Source organism: Meriones unguiculatus, chromosome 9 (assembly GCF_030254825.1).
Source record: "Meriones unguiculatus strain TT.TT164.6M chromosome 9, Bangor_MerUng_6.1, whole genome shotgun sequence".
Classification (NCBI taxonomy): domain Eukaryota; kingdom Metazoa; phylum Chordata; class Mammalia; order Rodentia; family Muridae; genus Meriones; species Meriones unguiculatus.
The window spans coordinates 112220296-112243489 of record NC_083357.1 but is presented as its reverse complement, the minus strand read 5'-3'; the positions used below and the strand labels follow the sequence as shown (position 1 = coordinate 112243489).

The window sequence follows — 23194 nt, the reverse complement described above, 5'->3', positions numbered from 1 at the left end:
CTTGTGGAGCTCCTATCCTTTCCCCATCAGACTAACTCCCCTTCTTTCTTATGATTCCCTGTACTCTGCCAAAGGTTTGGTCATGAGTCTTTGCTTTGAAAACACTGCTAGTTAGAGTCTTTCAGATGCGCTCAGTAGACTCCTGTCATACGTTCAATGCACATCCCATCTGTCTTTCTAAACGAGGATTGATCATCTCACCCCATGTCCGCTCAATTGATTATCGTTTTTAGGTGTATAGATTTCATTATGTTTATCATATCTTATAGGTCTATATAAGTGAGTATATCCCATGTTTGTCTTTCTCCTTCTGGGATATTTCACTCAGAATGATCTTTTCTAGATCCCACCATTTGCCTGCAAATTTTATGATTTCTTCCTTTTTGATTGCTGAGTAGTATTCCATTGTATAAAAATACCACAATTTCTGTACCCATTTCACCGTTGATGGACATCTGGGTTGTTTCCAGGTTCTGGCTATTACAAATAGAGCTGCTATAAACATGGTTGAGCAAGTGTCCTTTTTGTGTACTTGAACAAACTTTGGGTATATACCTAGCAGTGGTATAGCTGGGTCTGGAGGAAGCACTATTCCTATTTTTAGGACAGACATTATCAAATCAGTATATTCTTGGAAGATGCTACACTCATGTCTAGAATACCATGACTCTTACCTTGGAAAGCTGGCAATACTTAAACTGTTATGACCAATAATAATGCCTTTAGTTAATGATATATCACCTCATTAAAAACCATAAGACTCTAATACCAATATTTTTTGCTAAATATAATTTAAATCTGTAGAACAAGGAATAATTTCCCTCATATGTGACATTTTCTCATTTTGTGTGGACATAACAGAGAACTTTTAAGCCCCTGGTATTAGGCCTGGTAATTCCAGTACAATGGTTTAAAAGCTCTCTGTAATATCTATGTTTCATAATTGCTATTTTTTCTATATTAGCATAATTTTTCTTTCCTTCAAGTTGGATTTCAAAGTCTGAGGGTTGTCTCAATTTGTAATACTCATATTTTGTTGAAGCATTCCCAGTGCTTCCGTCATCACTCTATAATCCTCCTTCCTCAGCCTCCCAAGAGCTGGGATTATAGCTACTTGCCAACCATCTTTACTTCAATATGCCTGACTCGCAATGAACCAATATTTCAAGCAAATCTGTGGTAGAGGCAAGGCTGTGCTACTCAGCACCAACAGGAAATCTTTGTTGTTCTAGTTTAAAAGATTAAATCAGTTTCATGAGGTCCCACTTATTGATTGTTGATCTTAGAGCCTGTGCTGTCAGTGTTCTGTTCAGGAAGTTGGCTCCTATGCCAATGAGTTCAAAGCTTTTCCCCAACTTTCCTTCTAATAGGTTTAGTGTGTCTGGTTTTATGTTGAGATCTGTGATCCACTTGGGCTTTGTTTTGTGCAGTGTGATAAATATGGACCTATTTGCATTTTTCTACATGTAGACATTGAGTTAGATGAGCACCATTTGTTAAAGATGCTGTCTTTTTTTTTTTTTTTTTTTTTTTTTTTTTTTTTTTTTTTTTTTTGGCCACTGTATGGTTTTTGGCTACTTTGTCAAAAATCAAGTTTCTGTAGGTGTGTGGGTTTAATTCTGGGTCTTCTATTTGATTCCATTGATCCATCATTCTGTTCATATGCCAGTACCATGCAGTTTTTATTACTATTGCTCTGTAGTACAGTTTAAGTTCAGGGATGGAGATACTTCCAGATGACATGATTTGTACAGAATTGTTTTAGCAATTCTAAGTATTTTTGTTTTACCATATGAGTTTGAGAACTCGTGTTTCAAGGTCTGTAGAGAATTGTGTTGGTATTTTGATGGGAATTTCAATGAATCTGTAGAGTGCTTTTGGCAGAATGGCCATTTTCACTGTGTTAATCCTACTGATCCATGAGCACAGGAGATCTTTCCACCTTCTGATGTCTTCTTCAATTTCTTTCTTCAGAGATTTGAAGTTTTTTTTCAAACTGGTCTTTCACTTGCTTGGTTAGAGTCATACCAAGGTACTTTATGTAATTAGTGGCTATTGTGAAGGGTGCAGTTTCCCTGCTTTCTTTCTCAGCCCCCTTGTCTTTCATATATAGGAGGGCTATTTTTTCTTTTTTTAGATAATTTTGTATTCAGCCATTTTGAGGAAGGTGTTTATCAGCTAAAGGATTTCTCTAGTTGAATTTTGTGGGTCACTCATGAATACTATCATATCATCTGCAAATAGTGATATTTTGACTTTTTCCTTTCTGATTTGTATCCCCTTGATCTTCTTTACTTGTTTTATTGCTCTAGCTAGGCCTTCAAGTACTATGTTGAAGAGATGAGGACAGAGCGGGCAGCCTTGCCTTGTCCCTGATTTTAGTGGGATTGATTTAAGTTTCTCTCCATTGAGTTTGATGTTGACTATAGGCTTGCAGTATATTGTCTATAGTATGCTTAGGTATGTGCCTTGTGTCCCTGATCTCTCCAAGACTTTAAACAGAAAAGGGTGTTGGATTTTATCAAATGCCTTTTCGGCATAGAAGGAAAAAATCATGTGGTTTTTCTCCTTCAGTTTGTTTATATGGTGGATTACATTGATCAATTTCCACGACAACCTACAGATTGGAAAAGGACCTTAACCAACCATATATCTGTCAGAGGGATAATATCCAAAATATATAAAGAACTGAAGAAGTTAAACAACAACAAATCAAATAATCCAATTAAAAATGTAGCACAGAGCTAAACAGAGAATTTTCAACAGAGGAATATCAAATGGCAGAGAAACACTTAAAGAAATGCTCAGTGTCCTTAATCATCAGGGAAATGAAAATCAAAATGACCCTGAGATTTCACCTTACACCCATCAGAATGGCTAAGATTAAAAACTCAAGTGCTAGAGAGGATGTGGAGAAAGGGGAACCCTACTCCATTGCTGGTGGGAATGTAAACTTCTACAACTGCTTTGGAAATCAATCTGGCACTTTCCCAGACAATTATAAATTCCAATCCCACCTTCCCTCCCTCATCTCCTTATTCTTCAAGATCCAGGTATGCCATTCTTAGGCATACATCCAAAATATGCTCAAGTATACAACAAGAGCATTTGCACAACCATGTTTGTAGCAGCTTTATTTGTAATAGGCAGAATCTGGAAACTACCCAGATGCCCCTCAACTGAGGAATAGATACAAAATTGGGGTACATTTACACAAGAAATATTACTCAACAATTAAAAAGAAGGAAATGATTAATTTTTCAGGAAAATGATGGGAACTAGAAAAGTCTGAGTGGGGTATCCCAGAAGTATACATATGTGTATGTGTATACCATATACACACATGGTATATACTCACTAATAAGTAGATATTAGACATATAGTATAGGCTAAACATACTAAAATCTGTACACCTAAAGAAGCGAAGCAAAAAGGAGGACCCTGGGTAAGATGATCAATACTCACTCAGAAAGACAAACAGGGCAGACATTGGAAGAAGGAGAAAAGAAGCAACAGGACAGGAGCCTACCACAGAGGGCCTTTCAAAGACTCTACCCAACAGGATATCAAGGCAGATGCTGGGACTCATAGCCAAACTTTGGGCAAAGTGCAGGGAATCTTATGAAAGGGGGAGATAGAAAGACATGGAGGGATCAGGAGCTCCACAAGAAGAGCAACAAAACCAAAATATCTGGGCCGAGGGGTCTTTTCTGAGACTGGTACTCCAACCAAGGACCATGCATGGAGACGGCCTAGAGCCCCTGCTCAGATGTAGCTCATGGCAGCTCAGACTCCAAGTGGGTGTCCTAGTAAGGAGAACAGAGACTGTCTCTGACATGAAGGCAGTGGCTGGCTCTTTGATCACCTTCCCCTGAAGGGGGAGCAGCCTTACCAGGCCACAGAGGAAGACAAAGCAGAAAGTCCTGATGAGACCTGAAAGGCTAGGGTCTGATGGAAGGGAAGGAGGACCTTTCCCATCAGTGGACTTGGAGAGAGCATGGGAGGAGATGAGGGAGGGAAGGTGGGATTGGGAAAGGATGAGGAAGGGGGCTACAGCTGGGATACAAAGTGAATAAACTGTAATTTATAAAACAACAAATAATGTTTATAAAAGTTTAAATCGAGTATCTTCTCTACTTACCTGAGTTACTGTAGATACACCTCATTGATGTAAACCATTCAGTTTCCTAGGGCATCCTCCTTACTGCTCATCCTTTGTCCTTATTTATTCTGATTTCCTTCAGTTTCTCCTTCTTGTCCTCTGTGTCTGGCACAGCCTACTATAGAGAATTTTCCTGGCAGCCTGGACCCTCACAGGTAAGCCAAGGGTTTTGCTATCGGACTGCATGGACTAGGATTTGTCCATTGAAAAGGCTTCTAAAGATGACATAGAGTGGTATGCGTGTTAAATCCTTAATTCTGCTGTTCTACTTGAAATGATAGAGTCCAACGGAAATCTTATTAATAAAAAAAAATAAGTATGCTGGGAGCAGTGGTGCATGCTTATAATCCCAGCACTCAGTAAGGCAGAGGCAAGTGAATCTCTGTGAGTTCAATCATGGCCTATAAAATGAGTCCAGCACAGCCATGACTGAGTAACTCTGTCTCCAAAACAAATAAAATTAACAAGTAGTGTTGGGCCAGATTTATATAACAAGTGAAATGAAGACACATACTCAGACACTTCTCTTCAAAAAAACAGAATACATTTTTTTCAAGGCAGAAGTAAATAAGGGACAAAAATCAGAATTCAAATAAAATTTCACATTTTTACATCAAATGCATTTTAATAAAAATTCATAATTATGCCAAAATACTTTATTGTATCACAGTTTAATCTAAATGATGATTTCAGTTATTTTGACTCCCTGTCTTTCTCTCCTGACGGAACACTTCCTGACAACAAACCCCTCCTATTTCATGTTGTTTCATATGTGCCACACTGAGAGAGGGTTTCATGCTAAAGCAGGGAGGTAGTGAAAACATTTGCTCGAGCAAGGGAAACGTAGCAGCAGCTACACTACAGATAATGATGACATGCCCCTTCCCCAATAACCATTAATGATCAATGGCCCCTCAGGAAGAGAACGTGTAAGACTGCAAAGGAGCCCATCGGTCCGTCGATTTCTTCCTTTTCAAGCACAGAAAATGTAATGAAATAATATGAAAACACAATCACCATTAGTTCAGCAGCTGGGTATCCAAAGTTTGTGTTCAACAGGAGTTATGTTCTGCAAAGGAATGAAAAATGTACCATACAAGGCATTATTTTCTCCTGCAAGACTATTTTTTTAAAACAATATTTGTAGTCATTAAAAGGTATTTAGTTTAGAAACGTAAAATTTCTTCCCACGGCAAGCTTTTCTATATAAAATCATCTAAGAATTGGTTAGAGCAGAATGTGTAATTTACAATTCTACTACTAATCAGAATAAAGGACAATTGTTTTAATAACTGATAAATTGCTAATTATGTCCTTATCTCCTTCCCGTTATTGTTAGTGTAATCTACTCCAAAGTATGTGTGTGGGGGGGGGTACATGTGGGCTCATCCATGCCCACATGTGTTTGTGTTTGTATGTGTGTAGTTGAAAACCTTCTGGACTCCTACCCACAAGGAAATCTGTTTCATAATCACTACTTCTAGGAATTATATGATCAGTTGCTAACCACATTTTCACATCTATTTCATGCAGGAAATTCTAATGATGTATTCCTTTAAGTGTACACTCTCTAGTATCAGAGGTATCAGTATTTATCTTTTCTTATTCAGTTAACAATGTCTACATATTTCTTGAAAATCAACATGTGTTATATCTCCCCAACTCTAAAACTTTTTCAGGGTTTGAGCTGAGTTTCGAATCTATAACAGAAGGGCATGAAAGTTTAAAAGAAAACTGCCTTTTAGTTATATCTGTAGAAAAATCCAAGTACCCTTATGAATCAAGTGGCTCGTTATCTCTTTAAGCATTCAGGAAGAGGCCATTGTAAGTTTAATAATGGAAAAGCCTAAGTGTGCAAGATGTCATTGATCCCTGCTGAGTCATAACACATAACACTGTCCCAAAGCAGCTCAACTATTCCGAAGTTACATTTGAACACCACATTCAATTTGCATGTCTGCACTTGTTGAAAGAAAATATTAATTTATGAAACACAAAAATGCAAGAGGTAAACTATCAATAAATTTTTAGTAGTCAAAATTATTACCCTGGGAGACACAAGTGTTGACACAAGGGTTTATGATTTTTCTCCAACATAAACATGTATTTTTACAATCCTATAAAAATTTTAGAGTTTATGAAAGAAAGTAATCTAATGATATATTAAAAGCTGTTTTTCTTGTATGGTTTATTAAGTCACATTTGCATGCAATGGAATATTAACTGGTTCACGAAGTCTTCTAAAATTGAATATGGAAATTTGATGTAATGTTTGGAGGCCCACAATCTCTTGTGAGTAGAACGTTTGTCATGTACTCTTTGATTTGTGCATTGATTTAACTCTCCACTATATAGATTTCAGACAATAGAAAAATACAATGGAATAAGACTTCATAACCATAAGTCAATTAAAGTTCAAATCTGAAAGTCTTATTAGCTAAGTTCTTATTTTAATTGCAATCTAATAGTCTTCTATTAATATGTCCTACTAGCTTAACATTACCAATGAAAAAACAGAAGCTAGATGAACTTAAATAATCCCTTTCAACTATCATTAACTAGTAAATGAGACATTTGGAATTTTCACTGACTTCTCTCTCAGGGGGCAATAAAAAGCATCTTCTTAAATGGTTATTACAAATTGACAGACATGTTTTCCTCTATTTTTCCACACTTCCCCAGAGTACCAATGGTCTTTTGATTCTATTCTACTAGTTATTCTATTAATGTATCAAACATTTGTAGATTTCAGTATCTGGGTTCATATTTCTCCTCCTGTATTTCCTCCCAATCCTTTAATCTACTCACGAGTTTCAATCTCCAAATTCTAACAGCTTATCCTCTTTTTATATTTTTTAAAATGTCATTTTTTTCTTACTGGTGAATCTATGATACAAGTTCAAATGTATATTATAAGGGATTCTTTAATGGACACATATGTAATATCATATATGTATATAGTATATATATAGTATATATGTATATAACATGTAAATTTATACATACATATATAACATATGTATATAAGTATATTTATAAAAATATATAGTATATGTATATAATATATTGTATAGTATATAATATATACATATATAATATTATATGTTATATATAGCATTATAATATAATTATAAGTATATATTATACATTATTTATATATTATATTATTTATATATAATATATACAGAATATATTATATATTATAATATGATTATAATTATAATAATATAATACTTTATATAGAATACATAATATTGTCTAGGTTTTGGCCTTCTTAGAATGTTGAATACCTACATCAGTATAGTACATCACATTTCATTTCTTTCTGATGTGGAAAAAGGAGCTTTCTTAAAGATCCTGAGTATATTCTCCAAAATCTTAATTCTACTATAATAAATGATCACACAGTAAGTAACTATGACAATGAGGCTATGTTTCCAAATAAAATAATCATTAAATATGAAGAAATTAGATGTGAAAAGTAAGTCAATGGAATATTGCAAAACAAAAAAATCCATAGATATAATATATAAGCCTGTATTATGTTAATCTACTTTCAATTTAGGGCATTATAATTAGTCTGTGTATCTGGAGAAAAAAAGAATTCCTGATAAGTAATTCAACTTTGAAAGAATGTACCTCATCTTTTGCAATAAAACACTGTCTTCAAATGTTTGGAAAATCAAATACCAACTTACACATGCAAAATATAGATCATTCCTATAGGTTAAGGTTGCCCCTAAGCTTCCTTGAAAAATAAATAATGTTCTGTATTGAGAATAGGGCAGTTCAGATTGCAGGGGTTTTGAACATTTCAGAACTAATTCATTTCCTATGGTAATTTTTTGAAGTAAAATGCTTTCAAATAGTTCAAATTTAAAATAGTCCAAATTCTTCTCTCAATCATTTTCTCTTAACTTGTTGAAGCTGGCAAACAGATATTGTGTGTGTTGACTATTTTTTACTGCACCCTCATTGTTTTACTCTCAGCACAAATGGTTATGAAGCAGAAAGAAACTCTTTTGGAAATGAATATGGCCTCATACTTCACAATTTAAGAATGAACGGACTGGACAAAAGAGAGAATCAAAATTCTTACAATGCAATTTCTCTGAGTGGTCCAGATGTTACAGAAAAAGAAGAGACTAAAGTAACCTTTCCAATCATTATGCCCACAAACTGAAACGTTCATTATAATACCTAGAGAATGACTAAGTCTAGATGTTGTGGAGTATGCCTGGAACTAAATATGTCCTCCAGTTCTGAACATCTTCAATGACTTCAGATACTATCAGTTACATATTTTCCCCACCTGCAGAAGCCCACTGACATTCCCTCTTCCCTTTTTTCTTCTTTTCTTTCTTTCTTCTTTTTTCTCCATTTGTAGTTTCTTTTAAACTACATATATCATAATATATTTTAATCACTGATATAAATCCAGCACTTTCTAAAGGTATTTATATAAAGAGTGAGTTTCTTACTAACATTTTACTGGCCACATTGTGAAAACACCAAACTTCTGCAGCAACTGATTTCTATAATCTTTAGATGGAACAAAATAATTTAAAAGATATAAACAGCATTTAGTGAAGTATATTACTTTGAAAAATGGATGAGTTTTTGCTTACAAGGTTACCCAAGCATTCGCATGAAGGGAACCATTTAATTTTCTACTTCATGCCAAGGAACTCACAGATGGGAGGGAGCATTTTCCTTGATCTAGCATGCCTGATGTTGTGTGACCATTCTTCACTCTATATTCAGCAAGACTTTCACATTCTCTTCTCATTCATTTTATTACTTAACTCACTGAATATACAGTTTCCACTGAATAAAGAGTCATCACTGAATGTGCTGCCTTTCCTGGGTGTACAGTCATCAGTGAATGCACGGTGCTTGCACAGACCTAACTGAATGTCTTCTCAGGATTTAGTCCTTGCTGAATCCTCACAGAATTTATGAACCTCACTAAGAGAATGATATTCACTGAAGTACAATCCTCGCTGAGTGTACAGTTTTACCTGAATGCCCTGTCGTTACTGAGTATACAGACCTCAGTCATTAGGATAGTCATTAGGGAATGTACAGTTTTTGTTAAATGTACAGTCTTCAGTGAATGTAGTCTTCTCTAAATACAAACTCCTTACTGAGCATACAAACTTACCTGAACACAACATCATCCCTGCATGTAGAGTCTTCACTGATTGTACTGTTAAAATTATTTTTACAAAAATTTGGTCTGAAGAAGCTGAAAACCAGCAAACCAAGTAATCCACTTTAAAAAATGGGGAACAGAGCTAAACAGAGAATGCTGTAGAGGAATATCGAATGGCAAAGAAGCATTTAAAGAAATGCACAACCTCATTAGCCATTAGAGAAATGCAAATCAAAACAACCCTGAGATTTCACCTTATACCCATCAGAATGGCCAACATCAAAAACTCAAGTGACAACACATGCTGGAGAGGTTGTAGAGAAAGGGGAACCCTTCTCCACTGCTGGTGGGAATGTAAACTTGTACAACCACTCTGGAAATCAATCTGGCACTTTCTCAGAAAACTAGGAATAGCGCTTCCTCAAGATCCAGCCATACCACTTCTAGGCATATATCCAAAAGAGGCTCAAGTACACAAAAAGGACATTTGCTCAACCATGTTTGTAGCTGCTTTACTTATAATAGCCAGAAGCTGGAAACAGCCCAGATGCCCCTCAACTGAAGAATGGATGCAGAAATTGTGGTACATCTATACAATGGAGTATTACTCAGCAATGAAAAATAAGGAAATCATAAAATTTGCAGGTAAATGGTGGAACCTGGAAAGGATCATCCTGAGTGAGTTGTCCCAGAAGCAAAAAGACACACAGGGTAAATACTCACTCATATAGACATACAACATAGGACAAACCCACTAAAATCGGTACATCTAAACAAACTAAGCAAAAGAGAGGACCCTAACTAAAATGCTCAATCTCCATCCTGAAAGGCAAAGAGGATGGACATCAGAAGAAGAAGAAAACAGGAAACAACCTAGGAACCTGCTACAGAGGGCCTCTGAAAGGCAGAAGAAGAAAACAGGAAACAACCTAGGAACCTGTCACAGAGGGCCTCTGAAAGCCTCTGCCCTGCAGACTATCAAAGCAGATGCTGAGCTTGATGGCCAACTGTTGGGCAGAGTGAATGGAATTTTAGGTAAGAAGTGGGAAATAGCAAGAGCTGGAGAGGACAGGATCTCTACAAGGAGAGCAACAGAACAAGAAAATTTGAACACAGGGACCTTCCCAGAGACTCATACTCCAACCAAGGACTATTCATGGAGATAACCTAGAACCCCTGCACAGATGTAGCCCCCATGGCAGTTCAGTGTCCAAGTGGGTTACATAGTAATGGGAACAGGGACTGCCTCTGACATAATCTGATTGGCCTGCTCTTTGATCACCTCCCCCTGAGGGGGGAGCAGCCTTACCAGGCCACAGAAGATGACAATGCAGCCACTTCTGATGAGAACTGATAGACTAAGATCAGAAAGAAGGAGAGGAGGACCTCCCCTATCAGTGGACTTAGGGAGAGGCATGCATGTAGAAAGGGGAGGTAGGGTGGGATCAGGAGGGGAGGAGGGAGGGGCTTATGGGGGGGATACAAAATGAATAAAGTGTAATGTGTAAAAAAGTTAAATTAAAAGTTAAATTAAAATAAAATAAAAAAGGACATTTGCTCAACCATGTTTGTAGCTGCTTTACTTATAATAGCCAGAAGCTGGAAACAGCCCAGATGCCCCTCAACTGAAAAATATAAAAGTTAAATAAGAAAATAAAAGTTAAATTAAAAAAGAATAAAAAAAAATTTGTCTGTTTTTTCAGTTTCTCTCTTTTTTTAATATTTTTTTAAATTTTATTTTTCTTTTTAGTTACATTTTGTTAACTCTGTGTCCCAGCTGCATTCTGCTCCCTCATTCCCTCCCCAACCCCACACTCCCTCCCTGGTCTCCTCCCTGCCCCTTTCCAAGTCCACTGATAGGGGAGAACTTCCTCCCCTTTCATCTGGCCCTGTTTTATCAGGTATCTTCAGGGCTGGCTGCAAAGTCCTCCTCTGTGGCCTAACAGGACTGCTCCTCCCCTAGGGGGGAGGGGGGGTTCAAAGAGCCAGATCTTGAGATCCTGTTAGAAATAGTCCTTGTTCCCCTTACTTTGGAAAACTACTTGGTTACTGAGCTACCAAAGACCCTGTGCCCAGATATATTTGGTCCTTGTGGAGCTTCTATCCTTTCCATATCATACTAACTCCCCTTCTTTCATATGATTTCCTGCACCTGGTTATCACACAAATCATTGAGACTCTATTATATATTATTTCAACAAGCTTCATAGCACAAGAACTGAGCAGTTGTTACTATATTCTTAACCCTCTCAGCTAAGTTGACTTCCTCCCCGTGTGTACCCCAACAATACTTGCACTTTGTTGCTTCCTTGCTGAGCTCTCTCTCTCTCTCTGGTTCCTCCTGGACACTGTCATGGCTAAATCACCTATTTCCTCTTCTTACTCCTCCTCCTCTGGCTGGCAGGAAGTGCAGCCCTATTCTCTCCCCTGTTCAGCAACTGGCTGTAAGCTACTTGATTGGCAGATCAGGGGACAATTGGGGAAAAATGTTTATACAACATTGAGACAGGAGATTCTCAGAATGAAGATTGCAAACAGATAATGGGACATACAGAAATGAGTACTTGAATTACACAATAACCTAATGCCTTCCCCTTTTAGTCTAATAAGGATCTTTCTCTTATATTAACTATACATAATAATAACAATTATGAAAATTAGGGTAAGATTTACATTTGTGTCTTTGATACCCTTGGATAAAGTATTCTAACATCTATCAATGTCTATCATCTTTAAAAAAATTTAAATGTAACTATAAGACTATAATTATCTAGTCTTTAACCCGATCAGAGACTTAAGAAAAATAAATAAATACTATGTAAAGATGCAGAAAATTTAGGCAAGCACCATCTAAAAGTATAGAAATGACAGAGATATTTGGATGCCTGGACAGCTGTCCAAAATTCTTTTTTAACATTGGAGCATCATTATTAATTTAGCCTTCTGGCTCAGTATATTTGACAGGCTTTTCTTCGAAGCAGGAAATACACTGGACTTCAGTCCATTGTCCTTGCAAAGCTCGGCAGACAACCCTCCTGCACCCTAGACTTTCAGTTTTCGACAGTGTTCTGTCTGTAATTGACACAAGAGCACTGTCTCACCCAGTGGCCACTTTGCCACATAGCAAGCCTGTCTATTGCTTTAGAAAGTTAATAAAATACCTTCAACTATCTCAACTGTCACATTCTACAACTATCTCATCTGAATTGTTTGTTTTTAGCTATTTTTATCTATCAACTACAAAAACATTTTTTTCTGTAATTAACAGGTATCTAACATTACCATGAGTTTGATTGTCTAACTGCTAATATGCAGTTAGACAGGATAATTATTTCTTAATTATACAAAACAGTTTTCAAAAGAACTAGAATTTAACATTATAGTTAAGAATTACAAAGATTCAATTACTTAGCATGTTATAACCAAATATAATCTTTTATCTATACTATGTACCAATGTATGATGCTTTGATGTAAAAGCAGATCCAATAATCTACCTTTTTACTTATAATTTCTATAACCAATCCCTTTAAAACAGTAACAAACATCTACCATCCATCAAATGACCAAAAATCATCTACCCCTGTTCTTGGAAATAGGACATAGTTTTCTTAGATTGCTTCTTGCTGATTTGGAGACATAGTTTTCCTTTTTGGGGGGCAAGAAAATTGTGATATTGTCCAGTCTTAAGAAAGCTATGTGTAAAGTTTGCTGTCCAGTCTCTGTATGCTGAGAAGGGTCAGAGCTTAACTAAAGTCCTGACTGGAGCAGCCTGTGATCCTCTGATAGCTGTATTGAAATTTTCCTGGATGCAGATTTTTGAGGAAACACTTACTGCAGCTGTCTTTGTAGGTTGCTTGGACTACTTATCTTTCTTGGTGTCCGCTTCTCTTGCTCTCCAAAATACATAAACTTTTAAAGGTATATATTTTTTTACATATATTAATAAAAAACTATATGCTGAGCACAGTTCAGTTAAAGGTGATTTTCTAAAAAATAAAATTTGATCTATACCATTTAAAAGAATGGTAAGTACTGAAGAATTTGTAGCCAAAGATTTATTGGCCATGCATAGCTAAAGCCCTGGTTAGAGACATTTTCACATCGCAGTTAGTCTCATGATCTCATGATGCCTGACCTGATTGGTCTTAATGACTTTTTTTTAATTCTTTATTAATTACACTTCATTCACTTTGTATCTCCCCTGTGGTTCTCTCCCTTCCCTTCCTCCACCCTCTGCATGCAGGCCCCTCCCCAAGTCCACTGATAGGGGAGGTCTTCCTTTCCTTCCTTCTGATCCTAGTCAATTAGGTCTCATCAGGAGTGGCTGCAGTGTCTTCTTCTGTGGCCTCATAATGCTACTTCCTACTCCAGGGAAGGTAATTAAAGAGCAGGCCAATCAGTTCATGTCAGAGGCAGTCCCTGTTCCTATTACTATGGAACCCACTTGGATACTGAACTGCCATGGGCTACATCTGTGCAGGGGTCTTAGGTTATCTCCATGCATAGTCCTCGGTTGGAGTATCAGTCTCAGGAAAGACCCCTGTGCTCAGAATTTTGGGTTCTGTTGCTTTCCTTGTGGAGTTCTGGAAAGCAATCTGGCGCTTCCTCAGACAACTAGGAATAGTGTTTCCTCAATATCCAGCTATACCACTCCTAGGCATATACCCAAAAGAGGCTCAAGTACACAATAAGGACATTTGCTCAACCATGTTTGTAGCAGCTTTATTTGTAATAGCCAGAAGCTGGAAACAGCCCAGATGCCCCTCAGTGGAGGAATGGATACAGAAATTGTGGTATATCTACACAATGGAATATTACTCAGCAATAAAAAAACAAGGAAATCATGAAATTTGCAGGTAAATGGTGGGATCTGGAAAAGATAATCCTGAGGGAGCTATCCCAGAAGCAGAAAGACACACATGGTATATACTCACTCATATAGACATATAATATAGGATAAACCTACTAAAATCTGTACACCTAAAGAAACTAATCAAGAAGGAGGACTCTTGCTAAAATGCTCAATCCCTATCCAGAAAGGCAAAGAGGATGGACATCAGAAGAAGGAGAAAAGCGGGAACAAGTCAGGAGCCTGACACAGACGACCTCTGAAAGGCTCTGCCCTGCAGACTATCAATGCAGATGCTGAGACTTATGGGCAACCTTTGGGCAGAGTGCAGGGAATCTTAGGAAAGAAGTGGGAAACAGTAAGATCTGGGGAGGTCTTAATGATTTTTTTTTTCCTTCTGTCTTCAGCCAAGATCTTCAGAAAGGTCTCCTCCTGTTAAACCTGATTTCTATCAGTCTGGATGGAATACATAGATTTTTGTTTTCTGTTAAGACAAGAGCATATTCTCCTCCCAAAATAACACATTTCTTGTCTTCCATTTTGGGATTAATTAATATAATTTAGCAGTCCTTTCTAAAATCCAGTGTATCTTAGCGGACTTGGTACTTGTCTCATTAAAATATTTAAAATTAGTAAATCATTATTTAACCTATTTGGGGGAGATATTATATTCCCCTTCTGTTTTCATGACTGAGGGTGGGACTGGGAGGAAATGAGGGAGGGGGCTACAGTGGGGATGCAAAACGAATAAACTGTAATTAATAAAGAAATAAATAAATTTAATAAAAAAGAAAACTCAAAACGTTATTGTTGGCTCTTTTCATAATTGTTTGACCTATAGGGTTATAAGTTATATCTGTGACAGGTTTCATATCATAATACCTAAAAACTTACTGTGTTTCAATTGACATACATGCTGAAGCCTTATCAGCCCCACTTCGCAAAGGCATCTCCAAGACACTCACCATCTTTAACAACTGCGTGTGTAACCTTAGAATAATGCTCTCCGGAATTTAAGGCAAAAAGCGAATTGGAATTCTCAATATGAACATAAAGCATGCTGTATATATTTCAGTTCTACAAATGCTGCAAAATAGAGCACACAAGCTACTGTATGACCTTGTTCCCAGGGAACACCAAACAGAATATGCATTTCTACTTTAGCATATAGACCTCTACCCAGTGATTGAACCTTGAAAGTCCACATACAATATTCAGTTGACCATGTTGGTCTACAGCTGGAGCCTTTCTATCCAGCATCTCAATGGGCTGCCATTTATTCTGCAACTTCTTGAAGTCTTTGTGGATCTTCTTCATCTGGAACTACCACTTCTGACAGTATTGTAAGTTCCAGATTGGTTTTTTTTTTTCTGAAGGTTTTCTATTTTGATTCAATGAGTCCTCCAAACTCTGTTCTATGGCCTTTAATTTAGCATCTATTTTCTCATTCTTTTTTTCCCTCCAAGTCTGTCTTATTCTTATCTTTCCCAAAGAGGATATACAAAACTGAAGCTGTCACTGAAAAAATTATTTGTATACTAACAGAAACAAACTCAAATGGATGCCAGAAACACCACATCACTGTGTCTTTCTCAATTTTTGACATAGAAAAGAATCTTCTTTAATCTCTAAACCTCTCCCTAAGATCTTTTCTTCTTCAGACCCAGCTTTCCTTTGAGACTTAACCAATTCAGATGCTTGAGGTTTCTCAGTTTGTCTCTGGCTCCTGATTCCATGGAGAGGTTTTTTTTTTTCTGCCTACCTCACTGGATCCTGACCCCTCCCCAACTCTGGGAAGTTACTGGGTCCATAAGTATTTGTTCTTGTGGCCTGCAGGAGTCAGGTGAGCAAGAGCCCCTTCTCAAAGGGATTTAGCTTTCTGCTGTGAGTAGTGAAGTCTGGCTTTGAGAAGCTCGCCTGTGTTAAAGGGTCACTTTTGTTGTTGTTGTTTTCTTAGGAAGGCTTAAAAGAACTGCCTCTCTGATGTTCATTTTAGCTTTTTTGTTTATCTTCAGCCAGCTGGGGGCCTGGCTTCTCTAAGGGGGTATAATCAGGAAGCTGTGAGCTCCTTCCTCAGAAACTTCAGTTGCCTGTCCACATGTCCCCATGTGGGGTCATCTGCTCTGCCTAGGCCCCCTTCATCCTAGGCAGGGTTCTAGTCTTCAGCTTGTTCCCGCCGGGCTGTAAGCCCAGCAGAATTGTCTAGTCTCCGGCTTGCTCCCCACCAGCGAGCCCAGCTGTGTCTGCACAGCGCTGGACAGATGGTCATCTCAGGCTAGCTCCCTGTTCAGAGCTCCTAGGGCTGGACTGGTGGACCTATCAGGTTTGTATTGCTCAGGAGCGTTAGGCTACTAGTCATCCAGATGTTCACAGGTTAGAACACTGAGTGTAGACAGCCCCTTTCCTCTCGGACACAGCAGTCACACCTGCAGTACATCTAGGGGCAGGATGAATGTACAATCCTGACAGCATGCACAATCTTCACTGGCTTATAGTCTCACTAGATATACAGTATTTGCAGGATGTCCAGTTTTTCATGGATATACAGTGACCACTAGATAGAGTCCTTGCTGAAGGTGTAGATTTTGTGGACATACAGTCTTCAGGAAATGTACAATCGTCCCTGAAAATACATTCCTGCATGAATGTACAGCTATTACTGAAGGTAGAGTCTTCCAGTTATGTGCAATTTTGGTGATTGTACAGTTTTCACTGAATATACACTTCTTCCTGAATGCATTTTCTTACAAAAGTGCACAGCCTTCACTGCATGTAGAGTCAGCATTGCTTCTATAGCTTTTGCTGGATATACAGTCTTCCCCGGATGCCCAGATTTTGCAGGATGTAGCACTCACTGCATGTACACTCTCCACTGAATAGACACTCCTTGTTGAATGTATAGTCTTGCCTGAGTGTAGACCCTTCGCTGCATGTACAGTCTTTGCTGGTGGTCAGTCTCCACAGGCTGGACAATAATTACTGAATTACAGTCTTCAGTGAATGTACATTCCTCTTGAATGCCCAGTTGTCAGTGGATATACAGAGTTAACTGAATGTACCATATTGACTGAAGAATGTGCATTCCTCCTTTAATGGATAGTCTTTGCTTCATGCAGAGTCTTCATTGAATGTGCACTCTTCACTGGATATATAATCAGTCCTTCCTTACTGATCAGTTCTAACTGAATGGACAGTCTTTGCTGTGTGTAAGATTTTTCACTAAATGTACTCTCCACTGATGACACAGTCATTGTTGAATGTTCAGTCTTACCTGGATGTACAGCCTTCCATGACTGTACAGTGTTTACTGATTATACAGTGTTCACGTAAGCACAGTCTTCCTTGGATTGACTGTTTGCTGGATATACACTCATCGCTGAATGTACAGTCTTACCTAAACATAGTCTTCACTGCAAGCACAGTCTTCAGTGGTTTTGTGGTTTTCACTCGATGTACAGTCTTTACTGGAGGCACAGTCTTCCCTGGATATACAGCCTTCCCTGGATACACACACTTGGCTGAATATACAATCTTTGCTGGATACACAATCTTCACTGGGTGCACAGTCTTCACTGATCTAACAATCTCCCCTTGATGCACAATATCTGCCTGATACAGATTGTGGTTAAAAAAAAAAATATTGGCTGGATGTACAGCCCTTGCTAGATATACAGTCTTTGTGGAATTACAGTCTTACCTTAATGTACATTCTTACCCAAAATTCACATCCTCACTGAATGTAGGTTCTTTGCTGAATGTACAATACTAGCTGTCTATACACTTCATACTGAATGGCAGTCTTTGCTGCATGAATAGTCTTCCCTGCATTTTCCATCTTTGCTGGATGTGCAGTTTTTGCTGGATTACAATCATCACTGATGTATATATATACACACACACACGCATACTTTGCTGGCTGAATAGCCTTTGCTGCCTGAACAGTCATCACTGAAAAGGCATTCCTTGTTGAAGAGTCTCACTCCAATGTGCAGTCTTCAGTGAACATAATGTACTCAGTGAACGTCTAGTATTTGTTGAAGACACAGCCTTTGCAGGCTCAGAGTATTTATTCAATGTACAGTGCTCACTTAATGGACAGCCGCACAGAATGTAGTTTTTGCAGGATGTACAGTCATCACTGAATGTTCAGTCTTACCTGAATATACAATCCTCGCTGCATGAACCATACATAGTGAATGTACCGTCTTTGCTGAATGTATAGACTTCACTGAGTGTACACTCCTTGCTGAATAGACAGTCTTACTTGAGTGAACAGGAATACATGAATGTGTCTTCCCTGTGTATATTGTCTTTGCTGAATGTACAGAGTTCATTGAATATACACTCCTCCCTGAATCTATAGTCTTGTCTGAATGTATCATCTATGTTTCATGTTCAGTGTTTGCTGGTTGTACAGTTTCTGTTGGATATAAAATCTTTGCTGGATGTATAATCCACATTAGATATATAGTTTTTGCTAGATGTACAATATTATCTGAATACTGCTCTTGCTGAATGTAAAGTCTTCACTTAATGTACAGGCCTCAGCAGAACATACAATCTATTGAATATACAAATATTGCATTCTGAATGTTTTGTTTTCTCTGAATACATAGACTTGACTAGAGGTAGTCTTTGCTGAGTACATAGTCTTCACCAAATGTACAGTCTTTTCTGGGTGTACAATCTTCACTAAATAGACAAGATTCTAAATGTACAGTCTTTGATGATTGGACAGTCTTCACTGAATGCAGTCTTCACTACATGTTGACCTTCATTGTATTTTCAGTCTCTGCCTTATATTCAATTTTCACTCTATGGACAATCTTCATGTACATACATTCTTCACAGGATATAGTTTTGTTGGATGTACAGTCCTTACTGAAAGTCCAGTCTTCACTGAATGTCTAATCTTACCTGAATGGACAATGTTTGCTGCATCTGCAGACTTCTCTGATTGTACAGTCTCTTCTGGATGTGTAAATATCGCTGTATGTACAGTCTTCACTGAATGTACAATGGTCCCTATCTTTACAGTTTTCCCTAACTTTACAGTCTATTGGAAATTTTTTTTTTTTTATTTTCTATCCCTGTAGTGGACATCCATTTTGTTGATAAGTAACAAAGTAATGACCCTGTCAGGTAAGTGTACTTACTCATCTGTCTATATGACAAACCTTTTTCCTCTGGGCTCCTTCAGAATTCATATATGGATTGTTCTGTGTGTATTACCATCTGCAGGGAGACTGACTTTCACAACTCTGTGAAAATAAAAATTCATATATTTCACAATTCCAAGGGTAGTAGATAATAATCAATTTGAAATATTATGATCATGCTTTTGTTCTGGCCCCCAGCGATGGAGCATCAGTTCTGAGGTGAAAGCATTTTCCTCATAGAATGCACTACCAGAACCTTGGAACTGACAATCATATTCATGTCAGAGACAGTCCCTGTTCCCTTACTAGGCAACCCACTTGGTTACTGAGCTGCCACTGGCTACATCTGTGCAGGGGTTTTAGGTTATCTCAATGAATAATCCTTAGTTGGAATATCAGTCTCAGAAAAGAACCCTTGGCCCAGATTTCTTGGTTCTGTTGCTCTCCTTGTGGAGCTCCTGTCCCCTTCGGGTATTTCTATCTTCCCCTTCTTTCATAAGGTTCACTGCACTCTGCACAAAGTTTGGTTATGAGTCTCAGCATCTGCTTTGATACCCTGCTGAGTGTCTTTCAGTGGCTCTCCATGGTAGGTTGCCTGTTTTCTCCCTCTTCTAATGTCCATCCCATCTGCCTTTCTAAGTAAGGATTGATCATCTTACCCAGGATACTTCTTCTTGCTTAGCTTCTTTAGGTGTACATATTTTAGTATGCTTATCCTATCTTATAGGTCTATATCTACTTATAAGTGAGTATATAGCACGTATGTATTTCTGCTTCTGGGATACCTCACTCAGGATGATCTTTTCTAGATCCCACCATTTGGCTGCAAAATTCATGATTTCCTTGTTTTTAATTGCTGAGTAGTATTCCATTGTGTAAACGTACCACAGTTTCTGTATCCATTCCCCCATTGAGGGACATCTGGGTTGTTTCCAGGTTCTGCCTATTACAAATAAAGCTGCTACAAACATGATTGAGCAAATGTCCTTGTTGAGTACTTGAACATATTTTGAATATATCCCTAGAAGTGGTATAGCTGGATCTTGATGTAGCACTATTCCTAATTGTCTGAGAAAATGCCAGATTGATTTCCAAAGTAGGAGAAAACAAGAAACAGGACAGAAGCCTACCAGAGAGGGCCTCTGAAAGACTCTATCTAGCAGTGTATCAAAGCAGATGCTGAGACTCATAACCAAACCTTAGGCAGAGTACAGGGAATCATATGAAAGAAGGGGGAGTTGGTAAGACCCGGAGAGTGCCACAAGGACCAAATATTTCTGGGCACAGGAGCCTTGTCTGAGACTGATTCTCCAAACAAGGACTATGCATGGATATAACCTAGAACCCCTGTTCAGCCATAGCCCATGGCAGCTCAGCATCCAAGTGCGTACCCTAGTAAGGGGAACAGGAACTGTCTCTGACATGAACTCAGTAGCAGACTCTTTAACCTCCACGCCCCCTCCCCCCACCCCCAGGGAGGAGTAGCCTTGCTAGGCCACATAGGAGGACAAAGCAGCCAGTCCTGATTAGACCTGATAAGCTAGGGTCAGATGGAAGGGGAGGAGGACATCCTCCCTATCATGGAGGAGATTGGGGAGGGAGGGTGGGATTGGGAGGGAATGAGGAAGGGAGCTATAGCTGGGATACAAAGTAAATAACATGTAATTAATACAAAATTAAAATTAAAAAATAAACTAATTCTGGTAGCATTGTATCCATATTAGAGGTAACTTCACCTTTGCAGTGAAGGTGTTTCAAGTTCATTGTGAAGGGTATGATATAATTGTTGTTTAACTGAAAACATAATACTGTGGAATAAAGTTTAACAAATTTTAGAAAGTTGTAAAAGTTAAGTGAGACAGTTGAAGTTATGCAAACCAACAGATCAGACCAGACACCCCCCCCCCAAAAAAAAAGAAGAAGAAGAAAAGAAAAAGGCAATTTCCAATTTAGTGCCTTTCTTGCCTTTTTAATTTAATGTTCTCTCTGTGGCCAAAAGGGCTAATGAAGCTTCAAAAGTTTCTGTCATGGTCCCAGACCATAACCTATGCAGAAGATGCCGGGTCATTAAACTAAAGGTCTCCATCAGCATCTTCTCTAACAAGCATAAAGGTGACCTTGACCCATGTTGTCACTCAGGGAATAGATCCCTGATGCCCAGGAACAAAGCTATAATAGAGTCCACACAGGAAAGGCAATCAGACCAATAGACTTGCATGATTTTCACTCTTCAATAAAAGAAGATCTTTAAAAACTCCTTTGAAAATTGGGAGTTCTTTTAAAAAAAAATCTTAAGAAAAAAACTCAGGATTTTAAAAAAAGTAAACTAGACATTAATTTCTTAGAAAGGTATGCACAAACATAAGAAATAGGAAAGGAATTTTCTCGGAAAAAACAAATATAAGATAAGACATACCTTTGTATCAAATTGTGTATCAAGTTTTAGCTTGTGATTTGCCTATTTCAAAATCCTTTGGTAATTTAGATGAAAATTAATGCAAACGGTTCAAATTTGCCAGATCATCCTATCAACAAGTATTAATGGAAACATGGAAGCATGTATGAACAGAAAATAAATTTTTCTTTTTTTAATTTTTTTAATTATTTTTATTTTTATTATTTACAGTTTATTTACTTTGTATCCCCCCTGTAACTCCCTCCATCCACCCTTCCCAATCTCACCCTCCCTTCCTCTTTCTCACCCATGCCCCTCCTCCAGTCCACTGAAAAGGGAGGTCCTCCTCCCATTCCCTCCAACCCTAGTCTATCAGGTCTCATTAGGAGTGGCTGCATTGTCTTCTTCTGTGGCCTGGTAAGGCTGCTCCCCCCTTGGGGGGGGTGAGGGGTGATCAAAGAGCAGGCCAATCAATTCATGTCACAGACTGTCCCTATCCCCATTACTATGGAAGTCACTTGGATACTGAACTGCCATAGGCTACCTCTGTGCAGGGAATCCAGGCCATCTCCATGAATGGTCCTTGGCTGGAGTATCAGTCTCAGAAAAGATCCCTGTGCCCAGACTTTTTGGATCTGTTTCTCTCCTTGTGCAGCTCCTGTCCTCTCCAGGTCTTACTATCTCCCACTTCTTTCATAAGATTCCCTGCACTCTGCCCAAAGTTTGGCTATGAGTCTCAGCATCTGCCTCGATATCCTTCAGGGTAGAGCCTTTCAGAGGCCCTCTGTGGTGGGCTACTGTCCTGTTCCCTGTTTTCTCCCTCCAAAACAACCTTGAGATTTCACTTTTTCCCCATCAGAATGGCTAAGATGAATAACTCAAGTGACAACACATGCTGGAGAGGATGTGGAGAAAGGGAAACCCTCTTCCACAGCTGATAGGAATGTAAACTTGTACCACTCTGGAAATCAATCTGGCGCTTTCTCAGACAACTAGGAATAGTGCTTCCTCAAGATCCAGCTATACCACTCCTGGGCATATGTCCAAAAGACCCTCAAGTATACAACAAGAACATCTGCTCAACCATGTTTGTAGCAGCTTTATTTGTAATAGCCAGAAGCTGGAAACAGCCCAGATGCCCCTCAACTGAAGAATGGATGCAGAAATTGTGGTACATCTATACAATGGAATATTATCAGCAATAAAAAAACAAGAAAATCATGAAATTTGCAGGTAAATGATGGGGACTGAAAAAGATCATCCTGAATGAACTATCCCAGAAGCAGAAAGACACACAGGGTATATACTCACTCATAAGTGGATATTAAACAAATAATATAGGATAAACATACTAAAATCTGTATACCTAAGGAAGCTAATCAAGAAGGAGGACTCTGGCTAAGATGCTTGATCCCCATTCAGAAAATGATTTTTAAACATGATCCTACTTGATCGTGAGTTTGTGGTTTTTT

At 38.2% G+C, this 23194-nt stretch overlaps 1 protein-coding gene and 1 pseudogene across 11 annotated transcripts in view; both read right to left on the bottom strand.

The window, feature by feature from the left end:
• Positions 1 to 23194, bottom strand: part of Gpc5 (glypican 5) — a 1404356-nt gene that overhangs the window by 1030364 nt on the left and 350798 nt on the right. The window lies entirely within an intron of this gene.
• On the bottom strand, positions 16508 to 16616 carry LOC132656722 (small nucleolar RNA SNORA17; annotated as a pseudogene).